General features: G+C 48.5%; 1 protein-coding gene across 2 annotated transcripts in view; it reads right to left on the bottom strand.

The window, feature by feature from the left end:
* Window positions 1-7,482, bottom strand: part of TRAPPC9 (trafficking protein particle complex subunit 9) — a 576,113-nt gene extending 568,631 nt beyond the window's left edge. For both annotated transcript variants that reach the window (XM_077271277.1, XM_077271278.1), the window contains exon 1: window positions 7,345-7,482. The gene's annotated coding sequence lies outside the window, so the exon portion shown is untranslated. The remainder of the gene's footprint in view (window positions 1-7,344) is intronic.
* Between the last annotated feature and the right edge of the window lie 6,270 nt (window positions 7,483-13,752).

Raw genomic sequence — 13,752 nt, forward strand, 5'->3', positions numbered from 1 at the left:
AGTAGGCGGGGTCCGGTTTTAGGACTACCCTGTCCTGTAGAAACTCTGTATATGGGGAGAGTCTAGAGAGCGCTTGTATGTCCCCTACTCTACGAGCAGATGTTATCGCTACCAAGAACGCTGTTTTGAGGGATAATAATTTAATTGAAGCTGAATGTAAGGGCTCAAACGGTTCTCTAGTCAAGGCTGACAGGACTAGGTTGAGATCCCAAGGTACCGACCTGTTCTTGTGTATAGGTCTAGCTCTACTAGAAGCTTTTATAAACCTTGATACCCAATAATTATTAGCAACGTTACAAGAAAACAGGGCCCCCAGGGCTGAGACTTGTACTTTTAGCGTACTCGTGGATAGGTTTAACTCTAACCCTTTCTGCAGGAATTCTAAAATTTGGTTAATTGGTAACCCTTCTTCAATTCTGAAATCTGAAGAGGCCAAGAACTTCCTCCAGGTTCTAGAGTAGATTTTTGTTGTTATATTTTTTCTACTCATCATAAGGGTATCAATTAAGTTTGGGGAAAAACCTCTGTTTTTTAATAATGACCTCTCAAACACCATGCCGTCAAATGGAGCCCCTTCACCTGCGGATGGGTGATCGGACCCTGGTGGAGTAAATTTGGAATGTCCGGGAGTACCCAGGGGTCTTCCACCGACATGGTCCTGAGCCACGCGAACCAAGCTCTCTTGGGCCAGAAAGGGGCGACCAGAATGACCCTTGCTTGGTCCTCCCTTATTTTCCTGACCACAAGAGGTAGTAGGCCGAGCGGAGGAAACGCATAAGCCAAACGGAAGTCCCATTTGATCAGGAAGGCGTCCACTGCCAACGGATTCTCCCTGGGATTCAGAGAACAGAATTTTTTTGTTTTTCTGTTGTCCCTGGTGGCAAACAGGTCCACGTCTGGATGACCCCACATGTGGACAATCTGACCGAAGATGTCTCTGTTCAGGGACCATTCCCCTTGTTTTAAGGTGTTGCGGCTTAGGAAGTCCGCTTTTATGTTTTCTTTCCCTTTTAAATGTAGAGCAGTCAAAGATAGTAAATTGCTCTCTGCTGTCTGGAGAAGGCGGTCTGCTACTTCCATCAGAGATTCGGAGTGTGTTCCACCCTGGTGGTTTACGTAGGCTACTGCCACCTGGTTGTCGGAGAGGATCTTGACATGGTGACCCTGTAGATACACGAGGAGTTTTTTAACTGCTAGTTCGATAGCCATTAACTCTCTCTGATTGGAGGATGCTGATGTTTGAGGGTCCCATAGCCCTTGAACTACGATGTCACCCATGTGTGCCCCCCATCCCGTAGGGCTGGCGTCAGTTGTTATTACACGAGTCACATGTGTCACCCAGGGAACTCCTGCCGACAGATTGTCCTCTACTAGCCACCATCTGAGAGATGTAAGTACCACTGGACTTAACGTCACCTGACCCTGCAAGGACCCCTGTAAGGCTCTATCATTGTCCAGAACCTCAAATTGTAAAGGTCTGGTATGGAATTGGGCCCAACGGACGGCAGGAATGCACGAAGTTAGGGATCCTAACAGCGACATAGCCTGTCTAAGGGTCATGGTTGGTTTATTAATCGCCTTTAACACCTGTTGTTGAATGTGGAGTAATTTATCAGGCGGCAGACAGCATTGTTGGGTCTCTGAATTTAATAACAGTCCGAGGAATCTCTGAATTTTTAGGGGCTGTAAACGGGATTTGTCATAATTTATAATCCAGCCCAGATGTTCTAGTTTGGCTATGGCTGTCTTTGCTTGCGAAAGGCAATGATCTGCTGAATTCCCCACAATAAGGAAATCATCCAGATAAGGTATTATGAGGATATCGGATTCTCGCAAATATGCCATAACCTCAGCGACCACCTTGGTAAATACCCTAGGAGCTGCAGAAATGCCGAAGGGGAGGGCTCGATATTGAAAATGACGAACAATTCCCTCTATAGACACCGCCACCCTCAGGAACCTCTGGAAGTTCTCATGGATAGGAACATGATAGTATGCGTCCTTAAGATCTACAACTACCATAAAGCAGTGTTTGAACAACATCTTTATTGTAGTACCGATGGACTCCATTTTGAAGGTTTTATTAACCAGGAATTCATTAAGAGATCTAAGATTAATGATGGTCCTAAATGATTTATCTGGCTTTTGGATCAGAAATAGAGGAGAGTAGAACCCTCTTCCTCTTTCTGAATCTGGGATCTCAATCAGCACCTTTTTAAGGCATAAATTGGTGACTTCGGCTTCCAAAGCCGTTTGTTCAATAGAGGAGGAACGTAAGGGGGTTAATTTAAACTTATCCCGAGGCCAGTGGTCAAACTCCAGTCTCAGACCGTCTGATATAATGCCTCGGACCCAGTCACTATTAGTGATGTCAGACCATGCGGAAGAGAAGGCTAGCAATCTCCCTCCCACAGGGATTGCTAGTCATTGGTCTGACTTTTTACGTTCTTTTGAGGAACGGCGGAACATATAGCCCGTACCTCTCTTGCGTCTATCCTCCCATCTGAAATTATCTCTAGAGGGTGAGGACGCGCGTTTCCTTCCGCGACCAAACCTCCTTCTGTTGAAGGGGCGACGGTAAGATGCTGATGCCAGGTTAGGGAATTTCTTCTTATCGTCTCCTGCTTTTTCAAGCAAGTCATCCAGAGTTGGTCCGAAGAGGTATTCCCCTTTACATGGGATAGCGCAGAGCTTGGATCTCGATTGGATGTCACCGGACCAACATTTCAACCATAAGGCTCTACGAGCCGCGTTGGAAAGACCTGCTGCTCTGGCCGCCATTTTGACAGAATCCAATGAAGCGTCCGACAGAAAGGCCGCAGCATCTTGAATTACTGGGAGCGCACTTAGGATTGTACTCCTGGACGCACCTTCCTTAAGCTGTGACTCCAGCTGATTCAGCCAGACCATCAAGGATCTTCCTGTACACGTTGCGGCTACCGCTGGTCTCAGAGATCCGGCCGCCATCTCCCAGGTACCTTTAAGGAAGGTGTCTGCCTTCTTATCAAGCGGATCTTTAAGGGACCCCATATCCTCAAAGGGTAATGCGGCTTTTTTGGACGCTTTCGCCACCGCAGCATCTAGCTTAGGGGCCTTGTCCCAGGTATCAACCGCTGCATCCTCAAAGGGATACCTGCGTTTTAAAGCTGGTGGTAATGAGCCTTTTTTCTCCGGTTTCTTCCATTCTCGGAGAATTAACTCTTGTACTTTATCTATCACCGGAAAAGATCTGCGTTTCTTATGGTCTAACCCGCTGAACATTAATTCCTGCCTGGAAGGTTGAGTTTTTTGCTCTTCCAGGCCCATCGTACCCCTGACCGATTTAACTAGTTTATCAACTCGGTCTAGCGGTAGACAAAAACGGCCAGAGTCCTCTTCTGATGACGAGGAAGAGGGAACAGAGCCATAGGAACCTTCCTCTCTTTCTTCCTCCGAAGAATCAGAGATCAAGGGAGTTTTAGGTCTTGAACTTCCCGCCTGGGATAGAGACCGCAGAGATTCCCTTACTTCTAGACGGATCATCTCTTTTAAGTTAGCCGTCGTTGCAGATTCTTCCGCTACCTAGGGGAGGACAATAAGGTGATACCATCTATCCGACCTGATGTCCCTTAACCCCTACCACACCTGTAGACCTCACCGTCTGCTGTATACAGGGGGCACATAATTTTTTGGGATAAGAATCTGGCAAGGGGATTCCACATAGGGCGCACTCCTTATGTTTCGTCTTTGCACTTTTCTTCCCCTAGAATGACAAAGTATAAGGAGGGCCCGCGTCACTGAGTGAACATTCACGTAGATCACTTACCAGTGAACGCCAAGAAAGGTACCGGAACACGAGGGGGTTCTTTCCCAGTCGAAGCTCTCGATCCCTGCTTGGACGAGCTTTTGCGGCTGGACTGGTCACTCCTGACATGCTCCTTCTCCAAGGGCTTCTGTCGCACATCCAGTAGCTGAGGCTGCTCACCATCACTCTCCATGATGGAAGTGTGACCAAAAGCAGGGCTCTAACTCCGCCACCTGCTTAAATTCCCCCTGAGTTCCGGTCAGCAGGCTGCCTGGCGTCCTCCCATTGGTTTCTGCTGACCAGACCGCAGCTGGGAGGTCAGCGGTGGTCAGTGAGGAAACCGGTGTCCAGGATCGATGGGCGCCGCCATCTTGGACAGACTGCGCATGCGCAGCCATCCAGTAACCCGGAAGCGCCTGCCGACTCCGCCCCCGGCGCCACAGCACTCCGGAAACGCTCCTGAGAGCGGTGCAGGACGCCGGAGATGTGCGACAGCGCTCCGGTCGGCGCCGCTCTCCTGCCACCGCTACCCCACTACACCGCTGCACCGCCGCAGCGCCGCATGGACCAAGGGGGCAGTTTATACTTACCAACGCCGGCACCAAACGGAGATCAGGCAATCCTCCGGACCCTGCTCCCTGCTGCAAACGCCACTGACGTGCAGTCCAGCCAGGACCACCGTGGCGTCTCCAGGGACATCCGCACCGGCCGAGGTAGGAGACCCCCCCGCTACCAGATTCGGCCGGCCGGCCTGGGATCCATTACGGAGATTCCATCTGTAGGATCCTGTCCCTTCAGGAACAGGAAACCAACTGATGCATAGGGAGAGGTGCCGCCCTTTTGTATCTCTGTAGGTTTCCTGTTCCTGAAGGGCGGATCCCCTCTCTCGTAGTGCTGTCATGGGAGTCCGAATAAAAACTACATACATATTCTAGAATACCCGATGCGTTAGAATCGGGCCACCATCTAGTAGATTATAATTGTGTGTACAGAGAGAACGCTCTGCTGTGCACCCTTTTCGGGCGCATTTGCGTGTACGCCTCCAGTAGGCAAACATGCCCGGAAATTATGTATGGCAGAGTACACGTTCACTGTGTCAGCACCAAGATAGCAGTACAGACTGATAACTGGTGTGCAGCACCTACAGGGGGGTCCTTAAGTCTTAGGGTCCTCTCCATGCAGGGACCTGTCATTACAGGGCAGAAGGAGGGCAACTATTGCAAATGATATAATTGGTGCTATGGGCCCTTATGTGCAGAGTATTCAGGGGCCCCGCAATGCAAAAGGGATACAGAGTCCCAGCAGAGCGCAACAGTGACGGATACTAAGATTTATAATGAAAAGGGCCTTATAACAAAGCACCGGTGTAAGGGCCACATAGTGATGGTATCGGGGGCCCCAGCAGCCGCCTGTAACCAGCTCCTATATATCAGGTGTAAGGGCCACATAGTGACGGTATCGGGGCCCCAGCAGCCGCCTGTACTCAGCTCCTATATATGAGGTGTAAGGGCCACATAGTGACGGTATCGGGGGCCCCAGCAGCCGCCTGTACTCAGCTCCTATATATCAGGTGTAAGGGCCACATAGTGACGGTATCGGGGGCCCCAGCAGCCGCCTGTACTCAGCTCCTATATATCAGGTGTAAGGGCCACATAGTGATGGTATCAGGGGCCCAGCAGCCGCCTGTAACCAGCTCCTATATATCAGGTATAAGGGCCACATAGTGATGGTATCGGGGCCCCAGCAGCCGCCTGTACTCAGCTCCTATATATCAGGTGTATATAGGAGCTGAGTACAGGTGGCTGCTGGGGCCCCGATACCATCACTATGTGGCCCTTACACCTGATATATAGGAGCTGAGTACAGGCGGCTGCTGGGGCCCCCGATACCGTCACTATGTGGCCCTTACATCTGATATATAGGAGCTGAGTACAGGCTGCTGCTGGGGCCCCTGATACCATCACTATGTGGCCCTTACATCTGATATATAGGAGCTGAGTACAGGCAGCTGCTGGGGCCCCTGATACCGTCACTATGTGACCCTTACACCTGATATATAGGAGCTGAGTAACTAGGGGCCCCGATACCGTCACTATGTGGCCCTTACGGTATCGGGGGCCCCAGCCGCCGCCTGTACTCAGCTCCTATATATCAGGTGTAAGGGCCACATAGTGACGGTATCGGGGGCCCCAGCACCAGCCTGTACTCAGCTCCTATATATCAGGTGTAAGGGCCACATAGTGACGGTATCGGGGCACCTAGTTACTCAGCTCCTATATATCAGGTGTAAGGGCCACATAGTGACGGTATCGGGGGCCCCAGCAGCCGCCTGTACTCAGCTCCTATATATCAGGTGTAAGGGCCACATAGTGACGGTATCGGGGCCCCTAGTTACTCAGCTCCTATATATCAGGTGTAAGGGCCACATAGTGACGGTATCGGGGGCCCAGCAGCCGCCTGTACTCAGCTCCTATATATCAGGTGTAAGGGCCACATAGTGACGGTATCAGGGGCCCCAGCAGCAGCCTGTACTCAGCTCCTATATATCAGGTGTAAGGGCCACATAGTGACGGTATCAGGGGCCCCAGCAGCCGCCTGTACTCAGCTCCTATATATCAGGTGTAAGGGCCACATAGTGACGGTATCAGGGGCCCCAGCAGCCGCCTGTACTCAGCTCCTATACATCAGGTGTAAGGGCCACATAGTGATGGTATCAGGGGCCCCAGCAGCCGCCTGTACTCAGCTCCTATATATCAGGTGTAAGGGCCACATAGTGACGGTATCAGGGGCCCCAGCAGCCGCCTGTACTCAGCTCCTATATATCAGATGTAAGGGCCACATAGTGACGGTATCGGGGGCCCCAGCAGCCGCCTGTACTCAGCTCCTATATATCAGGTGTAAGGGCCACATAGTGACGGTATCGGGGGCCCCAGCAGCCGCCTGTACTCAGCTCCTATATATCAGGTGTAAGGGCCACATAGTGACGGTATCAGGGGCCCCAGCAGCCGCCTGTACTCAGCTCCTATATATCAGGTGTAAGGGTCACATAGTGATGGTATCAGGGGCCCCAGCAGCCGCCTGTACTCAGCTCCTATATATCAGGTGTAAGGGCCACATAGTGACGGTATCGGGGCCCCTAGTTACTCAGCTCCTATATATCAGGTGTAAGGGCCACATAGTGATGGTATCAGGGGCCCCTAGTTACTCAGCCCCTGTATATCAGGTGTAAGGGCCACATAGTGATGGTATCGGGGGCCCCAGCAGCCGCCTGTACTCAGCTCCTATATATCAGGTGTAAGGGCCACATAGTGATGGTATCAGGGGCCCCTAGTTACTCAGCTCCTGTATATCAGGTGTAAGGGCCACATAGTGACGGTATCGGGGCCCCTAGTTACTCAGCCCCTGTATATCAGGTGTGAGGGTCGTGCACAGACCCCAGGACTCCGCAGTGAGGGCCCCACCACGGAGAGCGGCACAGGGGCCCCTGATGAGCCCATAACAGCCTGCACTGCGGTGATGCGACCAGCAGGGGGCAGCGTACACAGCACACAATCACCCACCTGTCTCTCTGCTCCTCTCTCACAACACTGCCCGCCACTTCCGGCTTCGGAAGGCGGAGGAGGAGTCACCATCCTTCGGGCAGGGGGGTGGAACTACACAACCTGCTCCCACTTGGTCCCGTCACTGATCGCAGCCGCATCTTTATTTCTCCCATCACGTCATTAAATAGCTGCACTTTTACAGTCACTAACAAGTTATTCTCCTCAGCTCCCCCTGAGGTCTATAAAAAGTTGGTATCTTCCAAAGCGCTACGATTGGAGCAAAGCAGCCGGCTCCCAGAATGGTATTTTGGCTGGGAACCAATAATATTTTAGCCGGTTGACGCGTCATCAGTTACTAAGACGAAAACGAGCAGGCTGAGCTGATGCGGCGCTGATCAGCCACTAGATGGCGCTGTAGATGCGCACACAGCACAGGACGGACAGCGCCGTTTACGTTTACTGAAGATGTCGCCAGTTTCGGTGTGACCTCGGCTCTGTGCAGGCGGAGACACATGGCGGATCCTGACGTGTTCTGTGCTCTTCCTGCCGCAGCCTTCCAGTTATTCCCCCTGAGCCCCTTGTGCTGTGGGTTATTGATAGCACTGATGTCAGGTCACAGGGGCGGACGTAGCGCATGTGCAGCGGGGCCCCGAGCTGTCAGTGTCCGCCCCTGAGGTACGGCCCCGAGCTGTCAGTGTCCGCCCCTGAGGTACGGCCCCGAGCTGTCAGTGTCCGCCCCTGAGGTGCGGCCCCGAGCTGTCAGTGTCCGCCCCTGAGGTGCGGCCCCGAGCTGTCAGTGTCCGCTCCTGAGGAACGGCCCCGAGCTGTCAGTGTCCGCCCCTGAGGTACGGCCCCGAGCTGTCAGTGTCCGCCCCTGAGGTACGGCCCTGAGCTGTCAGTGTCCGCCCCTGAGGTACGGCCCTGAGCTGTCAGTGTCCGCCCCTGAGGTACGGCCCTGAGCTGTCAGTGTCCGCCCCTGAGGTACGGCCCCGAGCTGTCAGTGTCCGCCCCTGAGGTGCGGCCCCGAGCTGTCAGTGTCCGCCCCTGAGGTACGGCCCCGAGCTGTCAGTGTCCGCCCCTGAGGTACGGCCCCGAGCTGTCAGTGTCCGCCCCTGAGGTGCGGCCCCGAGCTGTCAGTGTCCGCCCCTGAGGTGCGGCCCCGAGCTGTCAGTGTCCGCCCCTGAGGTACGGCCCCGAGCTGTCAGTGTCCGCCCCTGAGGTACGGCCCCGAGCTGTCAGTGTCCGCCCCTGAGGTGCGGCCCCGAGCTGTCAGTGTCCGCCCCTGAGGAACGGCCCCGAGCTGTCAGTATCCGCCCCTGAGGTACGGCCCCGAGCTGTCAGTGTCCTCCCCTGAGGTACGGCCCCGAGCTGTCAGTGTCCTCCCCTGAGGTACGGCCCCGAGCTGTCAGTGTCCGCAACTGAGGTACGGCCCGAGCTGTCAGTGTCCGCCCCTGAGGTACGGCCCCGAGCTGTCAGTGTCCGCCCCTGAGGTACGGCCCCGAGCTGTCAGTGTCCTCCCCTGAGGTACGGCCCCGAGCTGTCAGTGTCCGCCCCTGAGGTACGGCCCCGAGCTGTCAGTGTCCGCCCCTGAGGTAAGGCCCTGAGCTGTCAGTGTCCTCCCCTGAGGTACGGCCCCGAGCTGTCAGTGTCCGCCCCTGAGGTACGGCCCCGAGCTGTCAGTGTCCGCCCCTGAGGTACGGCCCTGTCTCATTACACCGTCTCACGTGCTCCTGCCGCAGGGGCTTCTCTAGAAGGCGCTTTCCATCGTTTTTGGTCTCGATACCGACGTTGGGGACGCCTGATGTTGATTTTTGTCCATTTTGTGCCTCGGTGATTTCCGTATGATTTGTTTATTATTTCTCTTCAGACGGGCGTTTCTGGCGTCTGGAGCGAACATTTCCTGTCACATTTATCTCTCCATTTCTGTCAGTCCGGCCCCAGTGGACACAGGAAGCGCATTCTTCTTACCATGTTTCTAAATGGTTTTACTAATGGTATGTCTCGGTTTGTTGTCAATAAAATTGTTACTTATTCATCAGGTGGGCAAATCCCATATGCATTGGTCTTTACCCATTATTTCCCTCCATATAATACAATACACAGCCCATAGTCCTCCATATAGTATAATGCACAGCTCATATCTTCCATATAGTATAATGCACAGCCCAAATCTTCCATATAATATAATGCACAGCCTATATCTTCCATATAGTATAATGCACAGCCTATATCTTCCATATAGTATAATGCACAGCTCATATCTTCCATATAGTATAATGCACAGCCTATATCTTCCATATAGTATAATGCACAGCCTATATCTTCCATATAGTATAATGCACAGCCCAAATCTTCCATATAATATAATGCACAGCCCATATCTTCCATATAGTATAATGCACAGCCCAAATCTTCCATATAGTATAATGCACAGCCTATATCTTCCATATAGTATAATGCACAGCTCATATCTTCCACATAGTATAATGCACAGCCCATATCTTCCATATAATATAATGCACAGCCTATATCTTCCATATAGTATAATGCACAGCCCATATCTTCCATATAATATAATGCACAGCCTATATCTTCCATATAGTATAATGCACAGCCCATATCTTCCATATAATATAATGCACAGCCCATATCTTCCATATAATATAATGCACAGCCCATATCTTCCATATAGTATAATGCACAGCCCAAATCTTCCATATAATATAATGCACAGCTCATATCTTCCATATAGTATAATGCACAGCCCATATCTTTCATATAATGTAATGCACAGCCTATATCTTCCATATAGTATAATGCACAGCCCATATCTTCCATATAATATAATGCACAGCCCATATCTTCCATATAGTATAATGCACAGCCCATATCTTCCATATAATATAATACACAGCCCATATCTTCCATATAATATAATGCACAGCCCATATCTTCCATATAGTATAATGCACAGCCCATATCTTCCATATAATATAATACACAGCCCATATCTTCCATATAGTATAATGCACAGCCCATATCTTCCATATAGTATAATGCACAGTCCATATTTTCCATATAGTATAATGCACAGCCCATATCTTTCATATAGTATAATGCACAGCCCATATCTTCCTTATAGTATAATGCACAGTCCATATCTTCCATATAGTATAATGCACAGCCCATATCTTCCATATAGTATAATGCACAGTCCATATATTCCATATAGTATAATGCACAGCCCATATCTTCCATATAGTATAATGCACAGCCCATATCTTCCTTATAGTATAATGCACAGTCCATATCTTCCATATAGTATAATGCACAGGCCATATCTTCCATATAGTATAATGCACAGTCCATATCTTCCATATAGTATAATGCACAGGCCATATCTTCCATATAGTATAATGCACAGTCCATATCTTCCATATAGTATAATGCACAACCCATATCTTCCATATAGTATAATGCACAGTCCATATCTTCCATATAATATAATACACAGCCCATAGTCCTCCATATAATATAATACACAGCCCATAGTCCTCCATATAATACAATACACAGCCCATAGTCCTCCATATAATATAATACACAGCCCATATCTTCCATATAGTATAATACACAGCCCATATTTTCCCTATAGTATAATGCACAGCCAATTTCTTCCATATAGTATAATACACAGCCCATATAGTATAATGCATAGCCCATAGTCATCCATGTAGTATAATGCACAGCCCATAGTCATCCTTGTAGTACAATGCAAAGCCCATAGTCCTCCATATAATATAAAACACAGCCCATAGTCCTCCATATAATACAATACACAGCCCATAGTCCTCCATATAATATAATACACAGCCCATAGTCCTCCATATAACATAATGCACATAATGCACAGCTCATAGTCCTCCATATAGTATTATGAACAGCCCATAGTCCTCCATGTAATATAATACACAGCCCATATCTTCTATATAGTATAATGCACATCCCAATGTCATACATGTAGTATAATGCACAGCCCATAGTCCTCCATATAATATACTGCACAGCCCATAGTCCTTCATATAATATATTGCACAGCCCATAGTCCTCTATATAATATACTGCACAGCCCATAGTCCTCCATATAATATAATACACAGCCCATAGTCCTCCATATTAGTATAATGCACAGCCTATAGCTTCCATACCGCAGGGCTGCCATCAGGGCATTACTGCCCTTACTGCTGTATGGGGCATGGTAAACAGCAGTACAGAGAGGGGGCCCGCAGGTCTGGGCCCCGCTTTTGTGCTACTGTTCATCGGGTCCCATCCTGCAGCAAATTGGTGCGCGCTGCAGCGCACACGTCGGCCCTGGGGCTCGGGAGCTTTCCCAGAGCTGTGCACGGCCATCTTACCTTGATGGCTGTGCAGCTCCTGCACCCTCCGTCTTCCATGTACTTCATGTTGGGTGACGGCGCGTATGCGATGAGGGAGGTCATACAGGCATGTGGAGGCCACACACACTACTGAGCATCATTTCCTTGTGTTGAATTTTTGCTCACATAATTGAGTGAGTCCATAATTTTTCCCCTCTGCTTGTTATAAAAAAGTAACCATTACAGACTACATTTTTTGTTCTTGATTTCTTTTAGATTTTCTTAAAGCCAGGTAGTTGTCATTTGAAATGACTGTATTTTTGAGCCATGTCTGTGATCTGTTTTTTTGCTACAAAATTAAACAACTGAATTAACATCTTCCAAGGCCGATGATTCCATAATTTTTGCCAGGGGTTGTATATGCACTACATGGGACCTGTGTTATACTGTACTGTATCGAAGACTATGGGGAATACATTATACTATATGAAGAACTATAGAGTGCATTATACTATGGGAAGTGAATTGTACTACATGGATGACTATGGCGGTGCATTATACTATATGGAGCACTATGAGGAGTGTATTATACTATATGGAGGACTGAGGAGTGTATTATAATATATGAGGACTGAGGAGTGTATTAGACTATATGGAGGACTATGAGGAGTGTATTATACTATATGAAGACTGAGGAGTGTATTAGACTATATGGAGGACCGAGTAGTGTTTTTTAATATATGGAGGACTATGAGGAGTGTATTATACTATATGGAAGACTGAGGAGTGTATTATACTATATGAGGACTGAGGAGTGTATTATACTATATGGAGGACTGAGAAGTGTATTTTAATATATGGAGGACTATGAGGAGTGTATTATTCTATATGGAGGACTATGAGGAGTGTATTATACTATATAGAGGACTATGGAAAGTGTATAATACTATATGGAGGACTGAGGAGTGTATTTTAATATATGGAGGACTATAAGGAGTGTATTATGCTATATGGAGGACTATGGGGAGTGTATTATACTATATGGAGGACTATGGGGCACATTATATTATATTGAGGACTATGGGGTGTGCATTTTACAATATGGAGGACTGTGGTGCACTTTATACTGTATGGAGGACTATGGGGTGTATTATACTAAACAAGCAAAATGCTGCATATTCATCAAGTGATTGGATTGTTTATGCCGTAACAAAAATCCTTGTTCTCAGCATCACATCACCCGCTGTAAACTGCAGATGTGCTGCTGATAAATGATAATGTATGGGGACAGATTAATCTAATAGTGATTGTTCTGTTCCCATCATTCTTTCTCAGTTGGTGTAAAACACGGGAAACAAGCGTTAAACGACTTTAATATTGTTGATCGCACTCATTTGGCGGCCTGAACACAGCACATGTAAATACAACAGAAACGATTCTGTGTGATGTGCAATACGTCAGCATTTGGGGCCCCATTTTAAAACTGTGCCTAGGGCCCCACTTTGCCTTAAACCGGCCCTGGTTTTCAGTTCTCCCCTTACTAGACAAGGACCTTTTATAGTGCGCAGATGACACTCGACACGTACTGCTTTTAATTAGATATTGTTGATGCTAAAGATGTTGTACAACCAGCGCCAGGAAAACAAAGAGTTTAAAAACCAAGCGGCATTCTAAATGTTTATATATATATATATATATATATATATATATATATATATATATATATACACACACACACAAATATACTGTATATTTTCCTTGCTTTTTCTTCCTCTGTTGCGTTTTTTTGCACACATTGTGCCCACCATGAGGACAGAAAAGCCGGGCATTTCCCTATCTATATACACGCTTATGATTTGCTGATTTCCCCTGTAACTAGGGTTGAATATTAGCGATTTCAGGCTCCGGCCTCCTCTGCACAGATGATCTGTGTCACGTCCTTTGTAGATTATAATAAAATGTATCACATATCATATGACTGAGTTTGTCTTGCTTTATTCACCCATTCAAATGAATGAAAAAAAACCAAGTATAAACACTGCAAAAAAAA

The sequence above is a fragment of the Ranitomeya variabilis genome, chromosome 6 (assembly GCF_051348905.1).
Source record: "Ranitomeya variabilis isolate aRanVar5 chromosome 6, aRanVar5.hap1, whole genome shotgun sequence".
Classification (NCBI taxonomy): Eukaryota; Metazoa; Chordata; class Amphibia; order Anura; family Dendrobatidae; genus Ranitomeya; species Ranitomeya variabilis.